At 35.6% G+C, this 8281-nt stretch overlaps 1 non-coding gene across 1 annotated transcript; it reads right to left on the bottom strand.

Moving 5' to 3' along the window:
- Window positions 1-7898: 7898 nt before the first annotated feature.
- Window positions 7899-7971, bottom strand: TRNAR-CCU. The gene has a single exon. It is a non-coding gene; the product is annotated as a tRNA-Arg (tRNA).
- Between the last annotated feature and the right edge of the window lie 310 nt (window positions 7972-8281).

The raw sequence follows: 8281 nt of genomic DNA, 5'->3' as shown, positions 1-8281 counted from the left end.
GCTAATGCCATCACTTGTTTTACATTTGTTTTGCTTCCTGCTGTTGAATGAACAATCAGTGTTTACAGATTAGCAGCAGTTGTAGTCTTCTGACTTTTACTCCTTTCAAACTGGCGAATGAGAAGCATTTTATATTTGTTGCTCTGGCATTTTTGGAGTAGCTAGGACATTCACAGTGCAAACCACTGTTATTCATACTGTTATAATTCCTTTGCAGTTAAGTCATTACGAGCAATCATAGCAGGCTTGTAGTACAATACCTTATATGGGAATGTCATGTGAGATGCCCAGAGCTACACAAAAAATAAAGGCCAACTTGTCTGGCTGAGGAGGGATTTATTACAAGCCCCCTGGCAGAGGGACCTTTTTGGAAAGTATTATATGCTTCTGCGGGGCGGATCATATGAACCTGAAATGCAGCAGGTGTCCTGAGCCTCAAAGGAAAGGTGCCATGAGCATCAAACCACACAGCGTTTCTTTTAGAATTTATCACAATCCCAGTTGCATTTCCTCTATACACAAAACTTTAACAGAAATTACTTCGATAATTAAAATATTAACCAAAATAGCACAGATCAGCAAAACCACGAAGACACTGTGGGACATTTAGTTAACCCCACTTCCCTACTTACCTCCCTGCTTAGAAACAAACTGGAAAGACAAGTTCACTTTCTTGTCTATGGACCTATCTCTCCAAGTGCCTGTAATCTGCTCTGACATACTTAGAATTATTCCAAAAGTACACGTGGAATGAGGGCCTGAAGTTATCAATCCCAAGAGTCTCAGGAATTTAATTTATGCTACCCTGGGGCAGTTTAACACCTGGCCCTGCCTCAGACATAAACCCCATGTCAAGAGAGAATTTGGAATTTTTAAAGTAGTCCCAACAAGGAAAACACTATAGGGAAAGACAGCAAATGCGGAAGTTCTAGAACTATTTCTTGAACCATCTAATGAAGTCACTTATCTTTTTCTCTGTGTGTGTGTGTTACTGTTTTAATTAAAATGAAAATAATAATACCCTATCCAAGTGTGTGCTAAGGCAATAAATTATTAAAAACTAGCATTTCTATAACATCTTATTGCTAACAAATCTAACAATACATTTGACCCTCACACCTACGTGATGAGATATGGTGAGAATGGATATAAGTGAGAAAACAAAGCATGAGAGATTTAGTGAATTGGTTAATTCCAAGAAAAATATACAAAAATATCACAGCTAGGTGTTCTTACTAAATAGTTGCTATTTCTTTCTTTCTTTCTCTTTCTTCCTTCCTTCCTTCCTTTCTTTCTTATTCTTTCTTTCTTTCTTTTTCTTTCTTTCTTTTTCTCTTTCTTTCTCTTTCTTTCTTTCTTCCTTCCTTCCTTCCTTCCTTCCTTCCTTCCTTCCTTTCTTTCTTTTTCTTTCTTTTCTTTCTTTCTTTCTTTCCTTCTTTCCTTCTTTCTTTCCTTTTTAGATTTTCTTTTTAAGTAATCCCTACACCCAACATGGGGTTTGAACTCATAACCTTGAGATCAAGAGTCATATGCAACACCGAGTGAGCCAGCCAGGCATCCCAATCCCTACTCTTTTTAATACACTTACCATACAATATGAAATATTTAAATTATTTCAGATGGGAAACTCCTTGTCTCAGTGCAACTTGAAAGGTCTAAATGAGAAATAACATTTTCTGAATGCTCTTAATTGCACGATTGGCAAGGATTTCAGAGCGCATCCTCCAAACTGCTGGTTCTACAAAACGAACCAGCAAATTCTGTAGACTTTTTGCAGAACTGAAAGGCAACAGGTAACTTCTACACCCTGTGGTAGATGCCTGATTTTTGACTCAGATCATGTTAAAATCTCTGAATTAACTGAATAAACATGAAAGTAAACACCCAATAATGTTGACAAGAATTGAAGCAAAGATCCCAACTACAATCAATTGTAAGCACAGTCTAATATGTTTTAATCTTCTGCTGCATTTCTGTTCTGCGGTACACAAAATAATGACCTCTCAAAGATGTCCATACCCCAATCCCCAGAACCTGTGAATGTTACTTTACATAGCAAGAGGGACTTTCCATATGCTATTAAGATTAAAGATCTTGAGATGGGAACATCATTCTGAATCATCCTGGTTGGCCCAATCTAATCATGGGTACATAAAAGCTTTCCAAACTGGGTCAAAGATAGAGATGTGACAATGAAAGAAGGGACAGAGAGATAAAGTTCCTAGCTTTTAAAATGGAGGAAGAGGGCCATGAGCTAAGGAACACAGGTGAGCTATAGAAGCTGGAAAAGAGAAGGAAATGGATTTTCCCCTAGAGTTTCTAGAAAGAACACAGCCTGCTCACCTCTTGATTTTAGCACAGTGAAAAACCTTTGTTGAACTTCTGAGCGACAAAACTAAGTTTTATTTTAGTTCACTACATTTATCGGAACTGGTTACAGCAGCAATAACTACCTTTAACATAGGCTCTATTTCTAAACCTTTCACTTTACTGGTTTGAATCTATGTGATGTTCCAAGTTACATTTTGTTACTTTGAGCAGCATTCACACATTTGCATCAGAAAAATAACATAAGAAGTACATGGTAGACATGTAGAAAAACATCACAATAGGGCTGTAAACACTTATCATTGATTTAAACTGACTTTATCCTTTTAATTGTTTTTTTGACTGATTTTTTTATGCCATCTTTGCTGAAGTTGTCCTTTCATGGGTGATTTTTATATCATGTCTTTTCTAAACCTGAAAAAATTAATTAATGAGTGTTTTATTCATTTGATGACTACCATTGGGTTGATGATTATTTTTTTTCATTGAAATGGATGAATATATTTTTTGAACAAGCAATGATTTTGACGTATAAGTGTACTAATTCTATAGAAGTACCAAGGTTGATTATCCCTCACAATAACATGATATAAAGACATGTGGAATAGTATAGCTGGCTACTTGGTCATTTTATTTGAGTTAAATCTGCCTTCTCTTGTATAATGGACTGCTGGTTTTAAATTCTACAAAAGTAGTGCCTCTCATATGAGGATTTTGATAAAGATTTACTTGTCATCTGTCGTTTCTGTCTGAATTTTTGATGGATTATACTTGAATAACACTTGAGAAGTATATTGAAGATCACCAATGAAATGGGAGGCCATGGTTACATTTATAGTTAATGTTGTGTGTCGCATTTATGGAGGATTTTCTATCTTCACATGTGGTTGACTTGGCTGGCTCACTGGTTATATATAGTTCTTGATCCATTTCAATCCTGTTTCAACACTGTAATGAAGTGAACTTAAATATCTTATATGCCACATTTTCAGTAATACATACAAACACATTAAAGGGTTTGTTCCAGGACATTGAAATACCACTCATATTCCTTTTGCTTACTCCTTACACTGATGAAATTCAAAAACGTGTGGATTAATCAACTTCTCCTGGCAAATTTATATGGATTTAGAAAACTATCATTTAATGAATTATTCTTTTTTTCAAACTAGAAATTCTATGGTATGGCCATAGCCTCAATTTAGAGATAGTTCAGTTATTCCTTTTGTGTTTTAAGAACTAAAAAAAAATATATATATATATTTGCAGTTCACCTAAAGTGCTCTTACTTTGGGGAATTATTTCATGGTAAGTAAATTAACAAGGACATTTATAAATTAGGATGTCAATGAATTAATGGACGCTGAGAAATGTGCCACCTTCTAAACTGCAATAATGAAATTGACTAGTTAGAGAAGCCTATCTCTAAAAGATGAAGGGCTTGGAAGAGAAAGCAAATGAATATGAGAAGGATGTTTTAGCAAACACAGTTGAGTCTTTTTTCACTGACAAAACCCCTTGAGGTTTTCCTGCCCTAATCCCATACATAGAGAAAATCACGGTCCAACGATGTTGAACCTAGAGTATCCAGAAATCCTGGGTAAACAATGTTGGCATTAAATATTTGTGGTGGCTGGCTTTTTACAAATAACCAAGTGAATAATACATTCAGAGTTAATCAAGACTTGAATGAGAATGAACCATTATAAGAGCTTGACATTGAAACTGATTTAAATGACTTCTAATGGGCAATTCACTGAGCAAAGCATGCATTTAGTATACTTTTTAAAGATGCTTTCTCAGAGGAAAACTTATTAAAATCTATATTGATGATCATGATAATGATATAAGTAATTAGAAACATTTACATTTGTATATTGAATTGTCTAGGATCACATACCAGTTAATCTAAATCTGTTGTCTGCTCTCTCTCAGCTACAATAAAACAAAATTAGACTATTTTATCTTACTATCTAGTATCAATACACTTGATAGCTTGGCATGTCTATTTCTACCATGAGAATATTCCAAAGGTAGATCAAAATACTTTCTTGAACTACATTGTGTAAACTTAACTCTGGTTATTTTTTCATGTTCTAGAGTCCAAGAATATGTACTTATATTGCAACACTAATTTTTAAATGTAATGTGTTACAAGTAATTAGTTCACAGCTTACCTCATATTAGTTTTATTTTATTCTTGCTGTTGTGAGATTTCAAAGAAAGCACAACCAGTTTTCTCAATCTATTGTCTATTATGCCCCCTTGAGATTATAAAATGCTCATGTTCCTACTGCCTTCAAAGACAGTGGTAGGCCAAATTCCATCTCCATTTCCTGTATTTTTTTTTTAAATAAGCTCTATGTCCAACATGGGGCTCAAACTCAGAACCCCAAAATCAAGAGTTGCATGCTCTACTGAGACAGCCAGGCAACCCTCCACTCCCCTGCTTTTATTCATCACTAAATATGCTCCCAACTGCCACCGAGCTATTTTCAAGCTTTAATTTTTCCATAGTTGAATTTCCAAAATAAATATTTTGTAAATATAAAATTACAATATTAAACCACACATACATATGCTGTCTGTAATCTCTTGATGGAATTTGTAAAGTGGTCTACTCCTACCAGCACTAACATTTGCCACTATTAGTGGTAGCTAACTCACATTTCTCATGCTCTTACCTGTGTCAAATTATGTATAAACTTTGCATGTATTTGTTTATCTGTTTTGTAGATGGAGACTAAAATGTTTAGAGTGTTGAGTATTGTACCCAAGAGTCAACTTGGAATTCATGGGGCCATATTCCAGTTTGGGAATCTAATGTTTATTACCACCCTAAGATAACCCTGCAAACAATACAAAGTGGCTCTCCATGTCCCTCAGAGATGGCCTGTCCATGTACACTGATCTTCAATATCCGCTGCGATCTGGCCCCTTTACTATTCTAGCCTCATACCCTACTATGCCCTAACCATGTTACCTTGTTCACTACACTCCAGTCATGCTGGCCTTCATGCTGTTCCTTGAACACAATAGGCATTATCCTGCCTTTTTACTGGTTGTCCTTTCTACTTGGAATATACTTTCCATAGATACTAACATGGTGAATGCCCTTAGCCTCTCCTCTAAATCTGTGATCAAATATAACCTTCTTTGTGATGCTAAAAAAATGCTATTTAAAATTGCAAACTTCCGCCACCACCTCCAAGTCCACCACCCCCCAGCTCTCCCAATACCCCCTCCCTTATTCTTTCTCATTCGTAGCACTTATCACTATAAAATTTTTAAAATTTACTTTCTAAAAGCCACATTGCTAGGGTTAGTATCCAAAATATATAAAGAACTTACACAACTCAATACCAAAAACACAAATAGTCCAATTTAAAAATGCGCAGAAGACACGAACAGACATTTCTCCAAAGAAGACATACAGATGGTCAACAGACACATGAAAAGATGCTTGACATTATTCATCACCAGGGAAATGCAAATCAAAATAACAATATCACCTCACACCTGTCAGAATGGCTAAAATCAAAAACTCAAGAAACAAGTGTTTCCAACGATGTGGAGAAAAAGGAACCCTCATGCACTGTTGGTGGGAATGCAAACTGATGTGGAAAACAGTACGGAGGTTCTTCAAAAAATTGAAAATAGAACTACCCTACAATCCAGTAGGGTACTACTGGGTATGTACACAAAGAATACGAAAACATTAATTCGAAGGGATATATACACCCCTATGCTTATTGCAGCATTATTTATAAGGGCCAAACTATGGCAGGAGCCCAAATATCCACTGAAAGATGAATGGATAAAGATGCAGGATGTGTGTATGTGTCTCTGTGTATGAGTATACATATATGCGGAATATCATTCAGCCATAAAAAAAGAGTGAGATCTTACCATTTGCAACAATATGGATGGATCTAGAAAGTATAATGCTAAGCGAAATAAGTCAGTCAGAGAAAGACAATTATTTATGATTTCACTTGTATGTGGAATTTAAGAAACAAAACAAATGAACAAAGGAAACAAAGGGAGGACAGAGACATATGGGTGGTTCAGTTGGTTAAGCATCTGCCTTGGGTTCAGGTCATGCTCTCAGGGTCCTGGGATCGAGCCCTGTGTCAGGCTCCCTGCTCTGTGGTGAGTCTGCTTCTCCTTCTCCCTCTGACCTGCCCCCTGCTCATGCTATCTCTCTCTTTCTCAAATAAATAAATAAAATCTTAAAAAAAAAAGACAAACCAAAAAAAACAGACTCTTAACTATAAAGAACAAACAGATGTTACCAGAGGGGAGGTGAGTAGGGGAATGGGTTAAATAGGTGATGGGGATTAGGAGTGCACTTGTCTTAATGAGCACTGAGTAATGTACAGAATTATTGGATCATTATATTGTACACCTAAAACTAATATAGCACTGTATGTTAACTATACTGGAATTAAAATAAATTTAAATAATAAAAGAAACCCCCCCCCCAAAAAAAAAACACCCACATTGCTCTACTAGGGTGTGAAGTCCACAAGCTTAACTTTCTGGTGGTTTTTTTTTGTTGTTGTTGTTCACTTATATATACCAAATGCCTAAGGTACATAATGAGCACTCAGTAAATGTTTGTTGAATGAACAAGTAAATGAATAATGAACTCTGCCTCTTTGCTCCACATACTTTATTTCCTCTAATATAATCAAAAGCTTTACAGCATTGATTTATACTATGTTTTCTAATGTTTCCATGCAAGATTTTCACAGATTCATTTTTTGTCATCATTTCATCATTTAGGAATCATTAGATACAGTGATATCTAATTTTTTTTAAGATTTTTGTTTATTTATTTGTCAGAGAGCAAGAGAGAGAACACAAGCAGGGAGAACAGCAGAGGCAGAGGGAGAAGCAGGCTCCCTGCTGAGCAGAATGGCTGATGCGGAACTCGATCTCAGGACCCTGAGATCATGACCTGAGCCAAAGGCAGATGCTTAACTGACTGAGCCAACCAGGTGTCCCTAATATCATCTAAGTTTATGCTGAAAGTAAGAATGGTAATTGGAGTTTCTGCATTAATCTTTTGTGAGCGAGGATATTGTAAATTTTGCCTTGTTTTTTTTAAGTCAAATGTCATTTATATAAGGAGGATTAAAACAGAATTTATAGATTGTACCAGTATTATGGAAAACAAACTTGCTTGCACTACTCTATAGTCACAGATCGAATCTAACCATAGTCAGTTGTTCAGTGTATGTGACAACTTCAAGAAGAATCTGCCAAAAGTGTTAAAGGAATCCTGCAAAAAATTCAAATACTATAGTAAATCATATAAGGAGAGTATAGAATGGACTATGCTTATCCGTCACAAATAAACAAACTCAAAGCTTCCATTTTTCTAAAGATAGCAACCATTTCCCATGTGAGCCGTAGTATTTTAGTATAAGGTTATTTGGGACCATGTAGAGTTTATCTTACCTACTGACACCAAAAAATATGATATACTTCTCTGAATTCTATTTAACTCATTGTTAGTAAATCATTGGAAGGTTTTGTTTTTGTTTTTTTTAAAGTAATCTCTACACCCAACATGGGGCTTGAACCTACAACCCTGAGATCAGGAGTCACATGCTCTACCAGCTGAGCCAGCTAGGCTCCATCATTTGAGATCATACTGCCATGTAGAGAATCCCTTTTAATTCTGAGTACATTAGTTCCTATCAATGTTGTTATTTTTCCTGAGTTGAGTTCATTCATATTTTTTAAGATTGTTTTCATTACTTAGTATTGCATTTCTTATAATGGTAATAGATGTTTATTAGTTTTTTCATCATCCAGCTTCTGACCCATTTTTAAGAGTGGGATATTGAGTCCCCACACTCAAATTTGAAGATGTTAAAAAAATGGTCATTTGACTCTCCTGATGTGAAGATACAGGCACATGATCTAGATTTTACCCAGAAAT

This window comes from Zalophus californianus, chromosome 1 (assembly GCF_009762305.2).
Source record: "Zalophus californianus isolate mZalCal1 chromosome 1, mZalCal1.pri.v2, whole genome shotgun sequence".
NCBI classification, from domain to species: domain Eukaryota; kingdom Metazoa; phylum Chordata; class Mammalia; order Carnivora; family Otariidae; genus Zalophus; species Zalophus californianus.
The sequence above is the reverse complement of the archived record's forward strand: the minus strand, read 5'-3'. Positions and strand labels throughout refer to the sequence as shown.